At 39.2% G+C, this 21,422-nt stretch overlaps 1 protein-coding gene across 1 annotated transcript in view; it reads right to left on the bottom strand.

Moving 5' to 3' along the window:
• Window positions 1-16,252, bottom strand: part of LOC109032113 (uncharacterized) — a 141,457-nt gene extending 125,205 nt beyond the window's left edge. The window contains exon 1 of the mRNA XM_072302821.1: window positions 15,987-16,252. The gene's annotated coding sequence lies outside the window, so the exon portion shown is untranslated. The remainder of the gene's footprint in view (window positions 1-15,986) is intronic.
• Window positions 16,253-21,422: the final 5,170 nt, after the last annotated feature.

Below are 21,422 nucleotides of genomic sequence, written 5' to 3'. Positions count from 1 at the left end.
CGATAGCACCCACACCTGGACCACGTTATAGAACCATTTATCCTTTGAAAATTTTGAGGAATTTGCTTCGTACTATGCGGAAAATTCACTGAAATTTGCACAAAAATCAACAGAACCGTTTTCATGTAAAAAATTAAATTGCCCCATTAAATTTGGCAGTAGATGATGTGGCTTGGTTACTTTCTGCTGTTCAACGTGGTCCAACTGTGTTATCATATAGATGGACTAATTCCATTTGTTGAGGTTAAGACTAAATTTATTTAAAATGACTGCCAGCACATTACAACTGTCATCTTTTCTGCATAATCTATATATTTAGTATCTTAATAAAATGTGAAAGTAACAGAGAAATCATCATCTGTATATTATCGCGCGTAGTTCTCTTACTACGAGTATTTCGGGAGTAATGCTTCATTTTCTCCTATAAGAATTACAGAGAAAAACATTCCTTGAGTAGCGAACAACAAAGATGTGGGTAAATTCAACTTTTTCTTTAATACTCCAAAATATGAATTTTTGACTATCAGAAAAAAAATTACAATGTTTTTTTTTTAACTTTGCCGACCGCTGACAGCCTCTTCGCTACCATAGTATTGGAGTTTCTCGCTTCATTTTTGGAGGGAAAGAGGGTGGGCTTTGATCAATATTTAAACTATTAGACTTTTTATCTCGGGTTGCGACATTGCAGATTTCTCGTGTTATTTTAAGTTTTACTTTGATAACTGATCATCGTTGCCGTCAATCTCCTCGTACTTGAATATTTGAAACTTGCAAATATGGAGAGTTGTTTATTAGTGCGCTAATGAAATAAAATGTAGAGGAACAATGCTCTTGAAACGCTACAATGAACTCTTTGATGTTCCAACTGGGACATATTGACCTAGGCTTGCTAAAAAACAAGTGCCGCGCGAGTTTTACCTATAGGGCTGACACATACGAGTTACATCTAGGTCTGTAAACACATCGAAGAAAAAAGAATTAGACTTCAATTTGAAAAAAAGGAAGAAAAAATCGAGTAACGGGGACTTTTTTTTGACAACTACCTCTATAAAAATCTCTGCCGGGTGAAATTGATCCCACTATCTCTTCTGAGGTAGTTATGGGCCGGTGTATATGAGGTTTAAAAAGAGGCATCCAAATACACAATGAAAAAGAACCAGACATCAAATTGAAAAAAAAAAAAGAGAAAAAACTCGAGTGTCAACTTGTCAACACAACCGAATATAGGAGAGAAGTTCGCGGGCCTGGTTTTTTCAAATTTTCTCCCGAATCTGAGCGACAGAGTGAAGCATTGTGAGTTCACGTCTCGCACCATAGCGCCTTCAATTTTACGGACGCAACGCGGATATCCATCAAGCACGAACAGTTGTATCATTGCGCCGTCATCAACGCGCGTCCTTTCCCTGATCTACCTCCATACTATGTTTGCTTCCGTTTGTCTTGTTGTAGGAGTGCCTCAAGTGCTACGCGAACAACACAGAATATAGGAAATATGAAATCCTTACCATTTAATTAACTTTTTCGATACAAAAGTTCAAACGTCCCGTTCATTAAAAACCATAACCTACACACTAAATGCTATACCGTAGAGTCTTTGGAGTATTAAAATACGGCAACTTCAATCTCGGCACTTTGGCTTAGCTGCTGCGCGTTGCTTACACTTTGAACATCATAGAGTGGGTATTTAGGAAAGAAACACCACTTTATCATGAAGGCTGCCATAACTTTTGAATTGCGCTACTTGACTCTCGCATACACTAGTTTTTTGCTGTCAAGTGGAAAACTCAAAGTTTCGTATCCAGTACCGAATAAAGACGTTAATATCTTGATTAGGAGTTAATTTTAGTTATTTTCGTTTCGCGAATAGTGTTTTGCGTGAAATTTCGAAAAGGACTCAAATATTAACAAGCGGGAAAGTTCTAATACTGTCGTATTAGAGAAGCGCTCAGGTGTTAGTAAATGTATTTAGTGAAGAAAGGAAGTATAAACTTCGTCGACTTGGCTGGGAAATAGAAATAAAACATCAGCTGATAGCAAACAAAGGTTACCAAGGAAACCGTAAACGCGTTTTTTCGTTTTCCGAAAATGATAGCCACCGTTGAGCTCATCAGGCGCGTTTTTTGAGCTCGCCCACTCGGGAGAGCTCTTTGCGATCGATTTCTTTTAGCATTGGTAGTGTCCGTGGCGACGAATGGATGGTTCTCGTTGCCGTCGGAGGAACGGCCAAAATCCCATTGATTTCAAGGTCTAAAAGTTGAATTTTCGCGGGTTACAGTTTTCCTCCGTCGAACATTTCCGTTCCCTCATTCAACTGAGGATTAATTGTTCCTCGTTTGCTACACTAGAGAGCAGCACTTTCCAGTGGCCGAGCATATCATAGCATGTTGCTATGGTTTTATATCAAATAACCTAATTGTATGTTATCATCCTCTTATCTTTTCAATGCAGTTTTTGTGTGCAGTTGTACTTGCAATTGTTATTATTTCTTAAAATAAAAAACATGGTGACCTCGACGTGATTTAATAATTTGTTCAATTAATTTTAAGTTACTAAGACTAAGATTGAGATTTGCGCATAATTAATGGATAATCCTTAAGATTGCCGTTATTGGTACCATAGAAGGTTAATTAACCTCAAAATAATTGCATGCTTGAGAGCTCGGTTGAGACTCGCATTGGGATCCTTTCAGAGTTTGTTTAAACCTCATATTAAGAATGCTTTAGGATTCGTTTGAGCCCCTCGCATCAAGAATGCTTGGGAATTCGTTTGAGCCTCGCATTTAGAATGCTTGAGAATTCGTTTGAGCCTCGCATTGAGTTTCTTTAGAGTTCGTTTTAACCTTAAAATACAGATGCATGAAGTGCTCTTTCGAGCTCCGTGCTATTTATAGTGCGCGAGGTGCTCCATTGAGCCACCCCATACCTACAAAGGCGTGATGTGCTCCATTGAGCCACTCGCATACAAAGGCTTGAAGTGGTCTCTCGAGCTCCACGCTAAAATTCAAGTGAATTCCTTTTCAGCTCTTAGTGTATACCATAAGTATTGTGTAAGAATTATGGCAGAAACGTTCCTCCAAACCGTGCTAAATTATAGTTTCTTTGAACTCTGTGCCGATAAAAATTCAGAATTTCAGACTGCCAGCTTAACAAAGTATAACCTTAATTCAAGTTGGCGACTTGATTTAAAAAAAAAAATTAAAATTAAATCATATGGTTTCATTACATTGTTGACAAGTTAAGAAAAAGCTTATCAACGATGAAAGCCAGAAACAAAAATGCGATGGCAAAAATAGCCATTGCAACATTTGCCGCAAAATCACATTCATAAAAGATAATTCCATTTCTCTCTCTTTATTTCTCTTTATTTATTGTAATGTGAAAAATTTGTCATATGAAATTACGTCATAACATTTTGCATCGGCATGTAACCTCTGATAATTGGGTAAAGATTCATTTAATACATATACAATTTCAGAAAAAATCATTAATAGTTGTTAATAGTTTCCCAAAGGCGAGCTCTCCAAGTGTTGGAACCAGCAGCTTGTTTAGGCTTCTTTTATTTTCATCGATCAATTTCGATAAGAATTACTCTACCGCTAGGGAAATTTCTTATAGACAATCGATCCCGCGCATTACGTTAAAAGCATAAAATACGGTTATCGCAGCTTTATTTATTTTAAATCTGGACCCCCGTCCCCCCCCCCAAAAAGCCTACACATCGATGAGCTGGTGCGCCATTTAAACAAATTAGCACTAGTATACTAGTATTCTAGAGGCAAGTCGAAATCAAAAAGCGCTGCCTATCGACTGAGCGCTTAAAAATCTTGACTTTGTACCTTGTCTGGCGGTCCATTGAGATTATGGTCTTTAGCCCCATCCCATGCGAAGCCTCCGCGGGCTGACCACTGAAATTGATAGATAAAGCTATAGACAAAGACGATATAGAGAGTATGGAGCGATCCTATTGGTTGAAATGAGTGGTTCCTATCAGTGCGCCCATTTCCCGGAACCAGTACCAAATTTCGGAATTTTTGAGATATTTCGGAATTTTTCCGGAACTTTGGAAATTCCCGAAGTGTTCCGGATCTATCTCGGAACTTTTAAAAATATATAAAAAGAATCCCGGAACTTTTGACGGTTGTGGAGTGGGAGAAATTGGAACTTAAATGTTCCGAATTCCAGAACTTTTGACGGATATGGAATGGGAGCACTGGTTCCCATTGACTGAGGGATAAATTGATGGACCAACTATCGGGTCTCTCTTGGGTTGCCCTTAGTTAGTCTATTATCCTCGACCCCTTTGTCCATTTGCAACCACCCACATCCACCAGTAAGATCTCTCCAAATCCCTTTTGTTTTCTTTGTCTATAGTTTTGTCTATCGGTTTCAATAATCAGCCGGCAGTTCACCTACATTCCCGACTCATGCATCGTACGGATGGAGTTGATATAATCTCAGGAAGGAGAGAACACTTCAAAGCAATCTTGCAGCTTACTGCATTGTTCATGGAGTCCGCTCGTGGGAAAGAGCCCATAATCTTTTTAATTTTCCGTTCGCTCCAGTAAAGCTCCCGAATAGGGCGGTTTTCGAGCACCGGGAGTGCTGGGAGACCGCTCAAAGAAATCAAGGCGGTGCTGTAACGAGTGGTGAAAGTTTTAACGGCCCCATCAAGGCAAAGGTCGTTACGCCCCGATCATGTAAACACGCTCGCGAGCACAAACATGAACTTTAATAAATTTGAAGCGAAATTTGAATCGCCTGCATTTGATCGGAACTCCGAAACCTGAGATAAAAAACTTTTATCTTTGTTCCTGTTTTCCATCATTTCATTCCCGGCGTGATTGCGATGCAGAAACAACGGTACGGGATATTTCTTTCCTGTTTTCAATGTCGCTGAGGGTGGTGTTATTGCTTGTTTTTTTATGAAAATGTCGTCGTTTGTTGTCTTTGTTTTTTATGCCATTATCAACGAATATGATTATTATAATATTATTTGGGTGAGTAAAGTTGGAAAAACTGCATTAATTAGAATGTTAAACGGTAATCCGGAAGTTCCGCCCATCCCGATGTTTTGCTAATTTAGCTATCTATCTAGTTTAAACTTTGGAGTTTTTTAAGTCAAAAAAGCTAACAAATTTTGTGTTACAGGTCCTAGAAATGACAGTATGCATAGCTACACGAAGAGTATGGTGAGGCCGATATTACACATCGTTTTTACGGCTCATGACTGAATTTTTTTTCTCAGTGAAACGATTTTATTTTAAACTTTGTATGAGGGTGCTCTTTAAAGTTGAGCAAAATGTTCGATCCTTATAGAGTTAGCAAATACTTTTAAATGTTTTTATTCTTTTAACAGAATCCATATTTTCTCCCCAGATTTTAGCGCCTGTGTTCCCTTTCCTAGTAGTCCCCTTGGTAATTTTTAAGGGGCCAGAAACTAGCTAACAAAAATCAAATTCAATCTCTCAACGCGATTGCTCAATTCGGAAAAATATGCACATTTATTGCATGCATAAGATAGGGCTATGTATGGTTTTGTTGGGCTTCAGGTTGTACGAATTGTGCGACGTTAAAACTCTGCAGATTGTATTCTCTGAGAACTGTTGAATATTTTTGGAATATACAGCAATCAAAATTGCTCGTATTACACTATATCATGTATTCGTAAATCATCGTTCGTTATTATGTAGAATTTTATTTTTTGCACAAAACTGAAAAATGAGGGATGAAATTGAATGGACGACTGATTTTAAATATGAACGAGTCAACATTATCAGCACTCAATTCACCTGTCACAAAAGATTCGTTTAACAGATTAGGGCTAACACTGCTGTATGTTTGCAAAATTTAAGCCGTATGACAGAAAATAATTACCGTATCCATAGAAACCCTACTTTTTCCATCGACTCTAGCAATTGTAGCGTAGTCATTTTTTCCCAAAGAAATCAAAATCAGTTTTAGTTGGAACTCTGCGTAAAAACTAATTTTACACTTGTAACACGCTACGATGCACTTTCCTTGATTGGTCTGTGGGAGTTGAGCCAATGATAATTTGAAAACCTTCGCCGGGAATGCTAATGCGTTTTTAACCGTATCTATAAAATGTGTCGTTCGAATAATTCTGTTTTCGCAGCCGAGTTGGTTTGCACTTCCTCAGTTAAAGCAGTTCTCTATAAGTTGCACCGAGAAAAATTTAGTTATAAATCAAGTAGAACCTTCATCAATTTCTTTCCGTTGGAAACTTTCTGTTGTTTCAAAAAAAATCTGAGTGGTTTCAACAAGAAATGAGCGGTGTCTGGTTATTTGAAAATTAAGTGTCATTGAAATAACTGAAGCGCTGTCTTCAACAAAAAATAGTATTCGTTTAATGCGTGTGAGTACCTAGATTTCAATTTAGATAAATATGAAAAGCACGTTCCAAATCAATAGAAACCTAATCATATCTAAACAAAACTAGCTGCTTCAGCTCGCTATGTTCGCTTGCGCTGTTGGTCGGGGGCCGAGGCCCGCTGGTCCTCGTCGGCGGATCCAGCAAACTGGCAACACTGTTTTTCTCCATTTAAACCTATGGAAATGTATCGATTCTCGAAGGGGCCAAGTGCCCCGACAAGAATCGATTCTTTAACATAGGTTTAAATGGAGGGAATTTGTAGTTGCCAAATTGCTGGATCCGCCCCTGCTGGTCCTCCTGGAGAATTTTGCTGTCACTAATAATTAGGGCACTGCCTTGAAAACGATATTTTTAAATATATATTATTACCACTTATGATTCGTAAATGTATGCAGTCATCATAAAACTGCTCCACAATTAGTCGAGTTTCGATTAATAATCCCCGTGAAACTTTCAGACTCCTTCAAAGCTCCTTCGAACGACCACTCCCTGTTCCAATTTCAACTCATGAGAAGGTAAATCCCAACTTTAACTCATCCTTGTCCCAACTTTAACTCGTGTGTTGGTATAGTAAATCCTCCTAAATTTTTAAGAGAATCCACGCTAGGCTAAAGTTTGAAACACCTAAATAGCTCTGAGGAAAGTAGTTGGAAATTATAGTTGAATTTTACGTACCTATTTTTTTCTCATTTTAAAGGACAATTATCCATACCGAGTTGAAAAACGCTGACTCCGCGAGTTTGAATATTAGATCCAAACACATCTGTGCAGCCAGCACGGAACGTGTGTTAGCGCCTACAAGACTGCATGCATACTTCTCGCATTGCGCGTACCGAACGGAGGATACTTCACGCATTGCTCGTACTCTACGGTGCGCATGCGCAATGCGTGAAGTATTCGTGCAGTCTCGTAGGCGCCACTAGTCTCAGAATCGTGTTTTGAGGCTTGATTCTTGTAAATTAGCTAAAAATTATAAGATCCGTCTAAACAGAAACTTCAAAGCTCCTTCGAACGACCACTCCCTGTTCCAACTTCAACTCATGAGGAGGTAAATCCCAACTTTAACTCGCATGTGTTGGTACAGTAAATCCTCCTAATTTTTTAAGAGAATTCACTCTAGGCCATAGTTTGAAACGCCTAAACAGCTCTGATCGGAGACTTTTTCGTCCTTTCAATATTAAATAATAGCGATCGCGCAATTTTTAGACAGGGCAATGGAGATTGCCAGTTTTGGCTCTAAACACCTATCCTGTGCAGCTTTAATTCTTACCCAGTCTAGTGGCCTATTCTGCAGTGCTAAGGAAGAACGTCGTATGAACCTTCAAGCGTTGCCAAATTTCATTTGAAAAAACACGAATTTCCTCGTAAACTTTTGGACATTTTCCTCCCAATTTTCCAAACAATTTTGTTCGTAATTTCACCTGAAGTTCCTGAAAATTTCAGGGAAAAATACACATATCTTTACTACAAAATAAACATTTTATCTAAGGAAATTTGGCAACTATCGAATGTTCATACGCCGTTTTTTCTTAGCACGACGGTATTCAGCCGTGTTAAGGAAGAACGCTGAATGAACATTCGAAAGTTGCCTTTCCTTTGATAAAACATGTATTTCTGGCGACATTCATGCATATTTTTTCTGGAAATTTTCAGATATTTTAGATAAAATTGCGTGCAAAATTGTGTACACGTTTTGGGAAAAATATATGCAATTTTCTTAATAAATTCGGTTTTTATCGCAGGAAACTTGGCGACGTCTGAAGGCTCATACGTCGTTCTTCCTTAGCACAGCAGCATTGTAAAGAGAAAAACGAGGAAAGGGCGTAAATGCTTACGTCTCACTCATATTGTCAGAGACGTAGTCGCTCCTCCGACGTAAGGGCGTATCTCAATTTCCTTGTGAGCCCTAATTCACATATAAATCCATGCTTTCTGAGGTTCATGTGAAAATCGAGATACCCCCTTACATCAGAGGAGAGACGACGTGAGGAAGAGGATAAACCGCAGACAAGAAGCCGAAGTTAATGCTTCCGAGCCGTTTCGTTCCTGCTTGTCACGTCGAGACGAATTAAGAGGTGGATTTGCTTTAAACCACCGGCTTCCGTTTAAGTCTCCTCTCTCGACTTTTGCATAGCAAGGACCAAACCATCAACCGATACACCTCTGTTCCCTGACGAACTAGTAAAATACCATGAGAGAAGTATGTGTCAATCCAGTGGTGTTTTCTGACCCGAAATGTTCAGAAAATATACGATTGACATACGCAGTGGAGGTATGGAAGGTATTCTCCCATGCTAAGGAAGGAGGCCGTATGAACATTCGAGAGTTGCCAAATTCCCTTGATAAAATATGTATTTTTGACAAGATTTACGCATATATTTCCTAGAAATTTTCAGATATTTTGGATTAAATTAGGTACGATATTGTCTACAATTTTTGGAAAATAATATTTACAATTTTCCTAGTAATCTCAGTTTTGATCGGAAGAATCTTGGCGACGTCTTAAGGCTCACACGGCGTTCTTCCTTATAGCACGGTAGTGTTGGAAGGTATGCGAGTCGATATTTTTACCTCTAGTGGGCCAGAGACACAAACAAGTGCATTAGAAAGAGAGGAAAGTAGTTGGAAATTATAGTTGAATTTTACGTACCGAATTTTTTTATCATTTAAATGACAATAATCCATACCGAGTTGAAAAACGCTGACTCCGCGAGTTTGAATATTAGATACAAACACACCTGTGTAGCCAGCGTGGAACCTGTGTTAGCGCCTGCAAGACTGCATGAATACTTCTCGAATTGCGCGTACCGAACGGAGGATACTTCACGCATTGCTCGTACTCTACGGTGCGTATGCGCAATGCTTGAAGTATTCATGCAGTCTCGTAGGCGCCACTGGTCTCAGACTCGTGTTTTGATGCTTGATTCTTGTAGATTAGCTAAAAATAATAAAATCCGTCTAAGCAACTTTCTACGTTAAATATGAACTGAGATACCGCGCTTTTAAAAATTCGGTTTGTGACGTCATCCACCGCGGTAGTGACTCCTTCGGTTTTTTGGCCTCCGATTCATCAGTCACGGGGACACTCACTCGCACTTAATACTCAACATGAAATTCGGATGAGAGCAAGGTGGAAGAAACCAAGGATGTCACTACTCTGGAGGATGACGTCATAAACCTTTTTCATGTTTTTTTTCTCTTTTTTTCGATCAAATTTCCTGGGTCCATGAGTAGTTTTTAAGTCATACCGGCGAATGGTTTGTCCAAAAAGTCGTAATTAATTATATAACTTATTTTTTTAAAATGCATTTTTAACAAGAGAGACAGGAGGGGGCGTGAGGAGTAGGAAAGGGGTGGTGGAGGGTAAAAGGGGCAGATAGACAGAGTCACGCCAATATTTTTCATCAGCTCTGACTGTAATCGAAAACTGCTCTGTCCTAATGAGAGCTTTTCTGTCTCTTTATTGTTCCCACCAATGACCCGAAAAACCACATGAAACTGAATTTATTATCTGTCTGAATAAAAAGAGGAGGTTGTGCTTGTAAACTTTCATGTTCGGGCAATAAACAGGAAATAGCTGTTGTCAGCTGTCCATTATTATGTCAACAAGTTGCCCGTTAATATAGATGCCAACTTGAAAACCCTGTTTTGGAGGCACACTATTGTATCATGTGCGTCACCGTTCGCACTTTGGATGACATTATTTTGAGGCATAATGTGGCCGTTTATTAATTTAGATGAATTAATTCGGTTACTCCATTGTATTCATGATCTCGTGGTTACTGATGACTCTACTTTTTAAGATGCACCATGAAACTGACAAGTTCTAAACAACACTATCACTACGATTCGTGGTAACCCAGACGATGGAATGTATCTACTCTCTGAGGTTGCAAAATTTACTCACAGCATTAATTTTGCTACTCTCAACTCTTTTGACAAGGCTATTTCTGCCAAAAATTTTAGTGATATTTGACAATAATCTTCGGAAACGCCTATTAAAATATCAATAAAACATGCCCTGTAGTAATCAAGTAAATATACAAATTTTGAGAGGAAAGGTAAAGTTGACATGTAATTAGGTTGATTCATTTGGAAAATGATGAATTGCGAATGATGGTTCTTAGTCATCGTTAATTTTGAAGTTATCTATAGATTCCAATTTTGAGATTTGCTCCAACATAATTTGTAATTAGAAGCGATCATTTATAGAGGCTGATGTTTGATTCGTCACTCCATTGCACTGTTTGAAATCTTGCGGAGCGATCCGGGGACCATTTTTTTTCGGAATCCATTGCATTAGCAGATTCAGCAACTTGGCAGCATCGTTTTTTCACCATTTAAACCTATGGAAATGTATCGATTCTTGAAGGGGCCAGGTGCTCCGACAAGAATCGATTATTTAACATAGGTGTAAATGGAGGAAACCCAGTGTTGCCGAATTACTGGATCCGCCTCAGGTCTATTGTGCCCTAGAGTACCTGTATAGGGAGAGTATGGACAACTTGAAATATGTAGCTCTTAGGGCCCAAAAGGGTAAGTAACCTTTGAAAACGAAACATGTCACTGTCGGTCTTTAGACTCCAATATCAAACAAAAAATGGACAAGAAAATTCATAAATAAGCATTCTTCCGCAAAAATGAGTAAGTTTATGCAAAAACCAAGTCAAATACGTGTTTTACCGACGACAGTTCCCAACAATTGTGATTATAAATCACTCTGGATAATTTCAATTCATAGATTGTCTACCCTTTTGAAATCTAAGAGCTCCATCACCTAACCTCAAAATTGTCGACGTGTCCATACTCTCCCTTTACGAGTACACTGCCGTGCTAAGGAAAAACGCCGTATGAGCCCTCAGGCGTTGCCAAATTCCCTCTGGCAAATCACTAATTTTCAGAATAATTTTTGAATTTTTTTCTGCCAATTTCTCCGATAATTTTGTTCGTAATTTGATGCAAAGTGTCTGAAAATTCCAAGGCAAAATGTTCACAAGTTTTCTCAAAAATAAACATTTTATTGAAAGAAATTTGGCAACTCTCGAATGTTCATACGGCGTTCTTCCTTAGCACGGCAGTATAGGTACTATATTGTGCTCCTGGAAAATAACGTAAACACTCCGGTTTCTCGGGGCGATCTTGGACACCCATCAAAGGGGAGCGGAGTATACGGTCCATATATACAATTAATGAAAACCGTGAAATGTGTTCCAGATTTCTTTCAGTGTTGGCCCAAAAGTTCGTGCGTTCTAATCTCCGAGGAGGCAGCATCAATCAGCGTGTACAATTTTTCAGGCCAAGCAAGCAATTTGCCGCCGCGAGGCAGCCGAACTTCTGGCCAACTTGGCTGGGTCGGCGCACTCGCCGAGATGAGCTCGGAAGAGTTACGGGTTACATACTGGAGAAAGCGCCCCCGAATCCAGGGCCAATCTCCCCTTCCCCGCCTCGCGATGCAGCCCGCTCGCCCTCGCCGCGATGCAGGCTGCGTGTCGCGGCCCCGCGGAGCTCAGACGGGGATCCTCGTGTTTTCGCTCCGTGTTCGTGCGCGGCGGTCAACGCGAACGCAATTTTTCAAACGTAGCTTTTCTCTTGACAACCCGCTTTTATGAAGACGAGCCACAAAAGATAAATAGGTGTCGTGCCTATTGACTCGCCGAGGCGGAATCTCGTACGGAGAGATCACGCATTAATCAAAACGACATCCTTTTGTGAAGGGGTTTGTGTTTGATTTTACTCCAATCACCTCGCGGTGGAACATCCGATGGCTGCGTAAAGAGGTTTGCGCTAATTTATTAAGCTAATTTTTTTCTTTTTGTTTTGGAAGGAATTTTATTTGAATATAACGTACACTGGAAAAAAAAAAACACATTGGATCTAGAGTCCAGACTCTTGAAAACATTGACAAGGAAAAATACTCTTGATTCAATCGGATTTTTGCTTGAATCAAAACGAAATCCGCTGAAATTAAGAGGCTTGGTTCTTAACTTAAGCTTGCATCTGATTGAATCAAGCGTACTTTTTCTTGTCGATGTTTTTAAGAGTCTGAACTCTAGATCCAATGTGTTTTTTTTCCAGTGTAACGACTACAAGTATTTTCTTGTATCTATTTACATGGTTTAAAACTAAAACTAAACGAATTGCATTAAATTTACAGGGTAACGTTAGATAATAAGATGATTAGAGCTGATTTTCGTGTAAATTTCGAAGCACACTCGTTATAAAAATTAATATATTCACGAAATTACTCACCAGCAGTCCTGCTTCCTTTGTTCCTCAATATCACTGCAGACGCGTTTTAGTTTTTAGTGTCTCTTAGTTTTTTAGTGTTAGATGTCAGCACTGAAGAAGCCCCGTATGAGGGGCGAAACGCATCTGCAGTGAAATTGAGAACCAAAGAGAGCCAGAATGCGCGTGAGTAATTATTCTGTGATACATATTACACTGGCGAATTCAATGTTCATTAATATACTTAGTCATCAGTTTAAGTAAGACTTTTTCTTCGTGAGACCTCCAAAATATAATGTGATAGAAAATCTGTAATGTCGCAAGCCGAAGTGCTTGATTTCATCATTTCATCAAAAGTTTAACAGCTTACTACACATACATCAGTAATATGTATTTATATATGTATGGAGCTGGTCCACAAGTCTGTTGTCTCGGGATTACAATGCTTGAAAAACTTCTCCAAGGAAACTTTTAAAAAAAAATAAAAATTTGCGATTAGATTCCTCATTTCAACTATTAAATAGAGTATTTTGTGATTTATTTTCCCTTTCTGTAACAAATGCCCTTCCATGCAAAAAGCTTTTATATGTATGTAAATTCACAGACAAAAGTTAAAGTATAAGTGCTGGTTAGGTCATTATTCACGTGCGACTCAGTTTATTACATCATAGGGTACCACAAAAGCATGCGCAAGCATTTTATGAGCTCTCACACGTTTTAATAAGGAAATTACAAAAAAATACACGCCGCCTGCTGAAAATAGGAGACGGTTTTTTATCACGAAGGTGAGGTGGCTATATAAACAAGAAAAAATAATTGTGTCAGACTGTGTTAACTCGTTAGATTATTCATAGAGAGAAAAAAGAGGGAGTCGTTTTTACTTATTTCTCTCGGATTAAATACTTGCGTATTTTATGGACTTCCGGAGACACGTGAAATTTTACTTCACTGAGTGTGGTCGTAGTCGCAAATATCTCTTCCTTTGCTCTGCCGTGCTAAGGAAGGACGCCGTATGAGCCTTTAGGCGTTGCCAAATTTCCTTTGATAAAACACAAATTTCCCAGTAAACTTATGAACATTTTCCTGCCAATTTTATAGACAATTTCATCTGAAGTTTCTGAGAATTTCAAGGAAAAATATCAATAACTTTTCTTAAATATAAACATTTTATCAAAAGAAATTCGGCAACTCTCGAATGTTCATACGGCGTTCTTCCTTAGCACGGCAGTACTGCTCTGCCCTTCCAATTATGTTTGCTCAAGAAGGGTTGATGACACAGCCTAGCAAATATTTGATCACATTATACTGTGAGGGACAGCTTAAAAGACCTCAATGTTTTTTAGCCTAGAGTTTGGGAAAACTACCCTAAAATCCATCATTGGAGACTTTTGCAGAAAGTTGGAAATTTTTACTGAAAAACGTTATTTTACAATAAGATTCCGATTTTTCGGAAAAATAGTTCGGGATATCTCAAGTTTAATTGTTGATTTGGCAGGAAAAACTATACCTAGGATGTATACGTACGACATTCTTGAACACTGACAGGGGTGAGGCGTGAATGATCGATTATCGATTTTTTCCCATTTGAAGCTATGGTATAGAATCGGTAATTAAGGTGTTCGTTGCGAACACCCTGTTTATCGATCATTTTCCATAGCTTTCAATGGCAGATCAATCGATATATCGCAAAACACGCCACGTCACCGAACACTGAGAAAGGGTTGGATTATTATGACTCAGCTGAGCCAAATAGGTGTTGTGCATTACCTTATCGGTACTGTGCAGCAACCTTATTGGAGTTGTCCTGCAATAAATTGGAGCAGCACAAATTAGTTAGAGTGCAACACCAATGTGGATAAGCTGATTCGATATCATCCAACACGTCTTTCTTTGGTGGGATTATAGCTCACTACCTCTGATAGCGAAGTTTTTGAGGTCAAAAAATCTGTAATCAATTATTCGCCCGATGGACCACCAGCATGGTTCAATCGTACTAAATTCCCCCAAAAGTGCAGGAAGCGTCTACTAATTGTTTTTGAACCTAACGCAAGTTGTACCAAGTTGCAGAGGAAGGAAACAAGGCATCTTAAAATCGAGCGCAGAGAAATTAGTTCAAGATTTTTTTTTATTATTTAATAAGAGTCAATGTCGGAGATGAAAGTTAGCATCTATTCTGTTACTCGTTCAAGGTATTCATTCTTTTTTATTCTGAAAATGTATGAGGTGAAAATATGCGGCAAGTTAAGCTCCAACCTTTCCGAACTCATTTTTGCCAATAATGAGGCTTGGTTCCTCTCTGTTAAATTGCGCACTGTTAAAAATTCAACAGTGAATTTTTGAGAGAGTAAAGTTAGATAATTGTATATGTGTTTAGACATTGAGGAAACATCCTCATATACCGTAATCTCTATTCAAATTCTAAAGAAACGGTGTAGTCATATTGGAAAAAATATCGCAATCTACGTTTATAAATACAAAAATGGATGAGTAATAAAGAAAAAAAGAGAAAAATATTCGATGATTCTAATACAGTGCTTACTGTACATAAATAATTAAGTTTCAAGCAGATTTTATCCTCGTTTCTCCAATGAAGCGTAAATGAACCCTCGGGCATCTCATCTTGTTGACCCAAGTTATTCGAGAAGGAGAGAAGAAAACCATCAAGATGTTCTTTCATCCGCGATAATTGCTTATAAACTTTTTTTTATGTGGATTTTCCGCAAGGTACCGTTTTTTTTTTTTTTTTTTTTTTTTTTTTTTTTTTTTTTTTTTTTTTTATCCTCCAATTGTAACAGGTGTTAAGTGGATGTATCAACCTGTTGACTGAGGGGGAAAAATCTCGCATAAGCCTGTGATCTTATGAAAACAGAAAAAAGAGAGCTAGAGATGACCAGATTACCTAGCTCCGTCTCATACCCATAACTTCTACTAATCATAATCAAAATCCTACTACTTAGTTTGACTACATGTTTGGTAGATTTACTGAGTGGAAATTAGTAGGATCTATCATCGCTTTTTCCAGACCTCATTTTGAATTGTTCCCTGGATGATTAACTTTAACACCGTTTTTCTCTTCTTGAGCTTTACAAATAGGTGTACTTTTACCAATAGGAACTTTGTATATGTGAACAGAATAAAAAAGAACTATTGATAAGCATGCACTATTTCCACGTATAAAATCGCCTCTATTTAATTAATTTTCACGTAGTTCAGTACAAACAAGTGCAAATAATTAATATCTTGTTATATTGAAGATTCTGAAATTCTAGGTCGTCTCCGTTTTATCCGGGGAGATAAAAGAGCGAGCAACTGGCCGGTCCGGCGGGCGAGTAATCCCTTAAACTCCCGATCGGGGAGAGATCAAAGCTTACCGAAAGTTGAGCGGACTCGATGACGTCTGGGAAGCGGGGACTCCAGCGACCACAACACACACACGGAGACACGCGACACACGACCGACACACACTCCGGGGAAGGGGGCAGCGTTCCAGGTGAAAGCGGGGGATGAAGCGATGGGAGAAGGCGGTTTCCGGAGGACGACGCGCGAAAGACCCTGTCCGCCCCGCTCTCGACTTCGACTGACTCGGCCGGTTTGAGGTGCTCCGTGCTCACCCCGGGACGGAGACGGGGGGGGGGAGGCGCCGGGGGGGTGCCGGGGGGACGGGACATGCGCGGGGGGGCTGCTACTCCCCGTAGTTTTATGGCATAGCGCCGATTGTGGGAGTCGTCGTCCCGGGTTTACCTATTCATTTAAACCCCATTTGAAGTCGGCGGACTCCAGACGAGTGTAACAGATTACGCTCGGTCCAATTACCCCTCCCCGGACGCCGGACCCCGCCTCGCTTCCTTGTTCTTCGGACCCCGCTCCGGAGGGGAGTTCATAAATTGCGTTAACTCCCGTAATCGGGAAACACTAGGTTACGAATGTCGCGCGTGACGGAGGGGTTGAATTGAGGGGTACGTACGCGGGAAGGCTCGGGAGACAAACCTCGGTGTCGGATTACTGTGACGGATCTCCTCGAGTCTGGTTGCTTTACTTCTGCTACACTCACGATGTGGACTGTCTGAGACTCGAGTCGGAAAGGAACGTTCTTAAATTGGAGAGGAAATTTTGGTGTCATGGAAATCGCCGTGGGTGCAGGATTTCTAGCGGAAGCGTAGTGCACCGTGCACAGCATCGCGTGTAGGCACCAACAACACATAGTGAATCGAGTCCATTGGAGAGGTCGGACATGAAATTTTCAACTAAAACTGCAAATTTTGATGTTTATTCCGTCAACATTTGAATTTGAAGAGGTGCTCCTAAAAGAAAATTTTACGAGAAACCCAATAGAACCACTTTTAGAACCTCATAATGTTTTATGAACGGTGTTTTATAACACGTTCAAACGCACGGTGTTTTTTAAACGCGGATACACTGGGGGGAAAAAACACATTGGATCTAGAGTCCAGACTCTTGAAAACATTGACAAGAAAAAATACTCTTGATTCAATCAGATTTTTGCTTAGATCAAAAGGAAATACGCTCAAATTAAAAGGCTTGGTTCTTGATCTAAGCAAAAATCCGATTGAATCAAGAGTATTTTTTCTTGTCGATGTTTTCAAGAGTCTGGACTCTCGATCCAATGTGTTTTTTTTTCAGAGAAGACACGAGTCGGAAAGGAACGCTCTTAAATTGAAGAGGAAATTAAATATCATCCGATTTTAAATCGTTACAATAAGAAACCATATTTTTCCTTCTGTTATGGTAAAAACCGGAGCAGAGAGTCAGGAATGGATGGCGTTACTGCGCCTTTCACGCCAACCGACCGACTGCACTGCATTTGGCGGAATGTGAGAAGTGTTCTTGCAGTCTTGTAGGCACTAATAGGCGTTCCGCGCCAAGTGACCGAGTGCAGTGCGTTTAGCGCAATGCGAAAAGTATTCAAGCAGTCTTGTAGGCACTTACGCTGACCGCACAGTTTAGCGCAATGCCTGAAGTATTCCTACAGTCTTGCAGGCGCTAATATGCCTTTAACGCCGGCCGCACTGTTTTAGAATAATCGTGGCATCGAATCACGGGGCTTAAATGGGACATTTTGTGTTTCGACTCCGTACGAGCATTCCAACGTTGCATGGTTTCCCTAATAAAACATTTTTTCCGGGAAAAGTTAGGAAAGTTCTCTACGTTCGCTTCTTTAGATTGAACGGACCATTCAACAAAGTACGAATGCAAGCACTTACTGATACATGATTCATTATCATGATTTTACGTAAAACACGAAAACTAAACTACTGAAGTTAACTCCTACCGAAGATATTAACGTTTTTATTGCACATTGGTTACGGAACATTTGAATTGCCCGGTCACGAGAAAAACAAAGCCTCAAGCGAGTCAAATATCTCGCACTACAACGGCTTTAGCAGACTACTCAATCGAGCGTTGTTTCTTCCCACCCTGTGTTGTTCGAAATGTGTACAGTTTCCTATAGCTGAGCCATAGCGTAAAAACTGAGGTTGCCATAATTCCATTGTTGAGACTGTCATTTTAACGTTAAGGTGATTCGATGGACGCCATATTTTGTGTCAGAACGGCATGCGATACATCGCATCAATTGGTTCCATTTTTTCAGCTACTCGTCATTTTTCTCCAATTTTGAGATCGCAATTCTGTTGCTAGGAGACTAAAGCACTCACCAATTTTAATAAAGAAATTCAACCTAATAAAGGCGTCCTTTTTTAGAGAGAAAATATCGCATTCGAGTGCAGTTCCGATATCAGTATCGAATGCGATGTTTTCTCTCTAAAAAAACCACGCCTTTGTTACGTTGAATTTCTTTGTTAAAATTAATAAGTGAGTGCTTTAGTCTCCTAGCAACAGAATTGCGATCTCAAAATTGGAGAAAAATGACGAGTAGCTGAAAAAATGGAACCAATTGATGCGATGTATCGCATGCCGTTCTGACACAAAATATGGCGTCCATCGAATCACCTTAATATTCAAATTTTCGGATGCGGGGGTTGTAATTGAAATCGCAAGCGAGATCTTATTCACCAAAAATTACCTGGTTAATAGTATTGGGCAGGAAAGTATTAGATCATTCCATAAATTTGATAGATATAGTATCTTTGACGTTATTGCTTCCAGTTTTCCTGAACCAGTAATGGATCTACTGAGGAGCGAGAATGTTAAGGAATGCGATGAAAATACATTGAACTCGGTGCATGCTTTGATTGAACTAGTGGACAACGTGTCATTTCATTGGTATACATATTGTCCACTTGAAGTTCGCAATTAATTTCAACGCAGAGGCAACAAATCATTCCGGGGAACGAAAATGAAGCGAGTGGAATATTTATTTGAAAACCACACATTCATATCGGTCCACAAGACTTGATTGGACCATGCTGTGATATTGTCGGCAGGTATCCTCTATTCGGAAGTACTTATTCAGAATGGAATCATAAACAAATTCTAAATTTATCAAGGGAGCAAGTTTTGCAAATATTGTGTTGGCGTTAAAATGTTTAAAAATCTAAAAAATTAAAATTTTGAGTGGTCGGGGTAGAACTTCTTTTCAGCACATGACCACTTTTCTACTCAATTCAACATCCGCACAGGGCGCTAAAGGAATCAGGGAGGACGAAAACACATCAACTCGAAAAAATGAAAATAATGAGGACACACACAAAACTGCACAGTAGGTCAAGAATTAAGTCCATGAAGAAAATTTTTGATGCCGAAAGAAAAGTACTTAAGGACACTTTAAAGGTCAAAGTTGGAACAGATTCGCTAACTTCAATGACCTTCATGAAAATTGACTGTCCTTAATGAAAATTGAGGATTTTAGAGTTACCGAGTTGATGCGTTTTCGTGCTCACTGATTCAAATACATTTGGGTCCTTTTGATTCAATGCATTTTCGCTGCATCTTTGTTTTCTTTATTCACCATGCGCTGTTCGTTAGGGATGAAAGGAGTCTTTTTCGGGAAGTTCGTTTGTCCGAGTAGCTCTTGCCAGGCTGCAAATTCCTGATAAACTAAAAATTGATGATGTTTCGTTCAGTTCCCGCGCGTATAGCTATGTTTGTTTGAGGTTCACCTATAGTTATTCGAGATTTTATACTACGAATAACAGATTCAATAGACAATGTGTAAATCTTTTGACTGCCAGATTTCGTTCTCTAGAGAATTGCCTTCAATTTTGTTGCATAGGCGACAAACCTACTTGGAAGCACGATTAGTTACCTACTCAAAAAACACACATCTATTTGGGTTTTTTTTTTCTAAAATTTGATAGAACCTTTGATGAATGATGTTGTGATCCTATCGTCCATTTGATGTTTACCGTTGATTGCGCCGTATGGGGTGGAATGTGGCAACAAACCTACCGGGGAAAGACTAGTTGTCCATCCGAAAAACGCATATTCATCGCTTTTCAGAGGTATCAATGGAACAAAGCCGCAAGTTTCATCATGCCTACTCGACTCGCCTTTCAGGAGAAAATGTTAAACAAATGAAGAAATCCTGTAAGAAATAAATGAGGAATAGGAGGGGAGGGAGAAAAGGAAAAGGGATGAAAAAGGGGTGAAAAAGGGAAGAGATAAGAGGGGGTGAGACAGAGGAAAAATAAATGGCCGATTTAAAAACACAGTTGTGTACAGTGCAGCAGCTCAACAGTTTCTTAAATCAAACCAGTAGAGTACTTAATTGCACTTTTTGCATTTGTTCCTCAAAAGAGATTGTTGCTATAATTAAGGAGCTTCGAGGACAAGGCGTTTAAGTGCAGATTTTGAAAAAATTGAGGTATTAATGATTTCAAGTAAAACTAGTCTCAATGTATATTCTGTGAAAAATTCACTCCCAAATTCCAATCTTTTAAGCATCAAAAAGTCAGTTTGAACATTCTTTCCGCTAGGATCCATGTAATTTCGAAACTTCAAACCCTTATTTCTCAAAATAGCAAAAACTGCACTTATGTGCCTTGTCCTCCAAACCCTTTAATTGCTCTATTTTCTCTTACTTTTTTATTATTATTGTTTCATTTTCATATTTTTGTTTACCTTTCCCGCGAATGATGGAAATCCTCACAACTCCAGAAACTTTTTCACGATCTCTCATGGGATTTTCTTAAAAATGACCCCCCTCCCCCGAGGCTTTAGTATCTCTCTCAATTTACCACAGGAGCAAGAGCAGCCCGGCAGTATTTTCCTTTTCTTCTTTTTTCTCTTTTCATAATAAAAGGGGGCATTCTTTTGTTCTCAATAAAGCGTCTTCTCGATTCTATGACGGGTTTTTATTTCCTACCCCTCCTTCCTCTCCGTGGAACAAGAGGAATTAGAGAAAGTATTGTTTTTTGCTCCAGATTCTTTAGCACCCGGTCTCGGAATACCTCCTTTCTTTTTCTGTTTACAAAAAAGTGACCCCTTTCAGTTTTCTATTCACCTGGGCAGGGATTTCTTAACTCCAAAAGGTATGCAAGAGCAGGGGCCTTTTAAATACACAAATGCTAGATAAATTCCACACACAGTCTGTTTCAGTTATTGGGGTTTTCAGAAACTGAGCGTTGTATCGTGAAACTATATCTCTGCATATATGAACACAGACCGCGGGTGCAGCTCATTAAATTCTGCTCTTATATACTGTTCATGAAATAAAACAGCTCTGCTCATTATGTTTCTTCCATTTGCCCTAACATGGAATTTTGAGTTTCCTTATTAAATTAAAATTCTAAGCCTATACATATTTTTGATAATCTCGATCAATGTTACAAAATGGTTCTCATTTGTCATTCTTTTTTAGGGTGACAGTAAATACACAGACGGGTTTC

This window comes from Bemisia tabaci, chromosome 7 (assembly GCF_918797505.1).
Source record: "Bemisia tabaci chromosome 7, PGI_BMITA_v3".
Classification (NCBI taxonomy): Eukaryota; Metazoa; Arthropoda; class Insecta; order Hemiptera; family Aleyrodidae; genus Bemisia; species Bemisia tabaci.
This window is presented reverse-complemented; position numbering and strand designations above follow the sequence as displayed.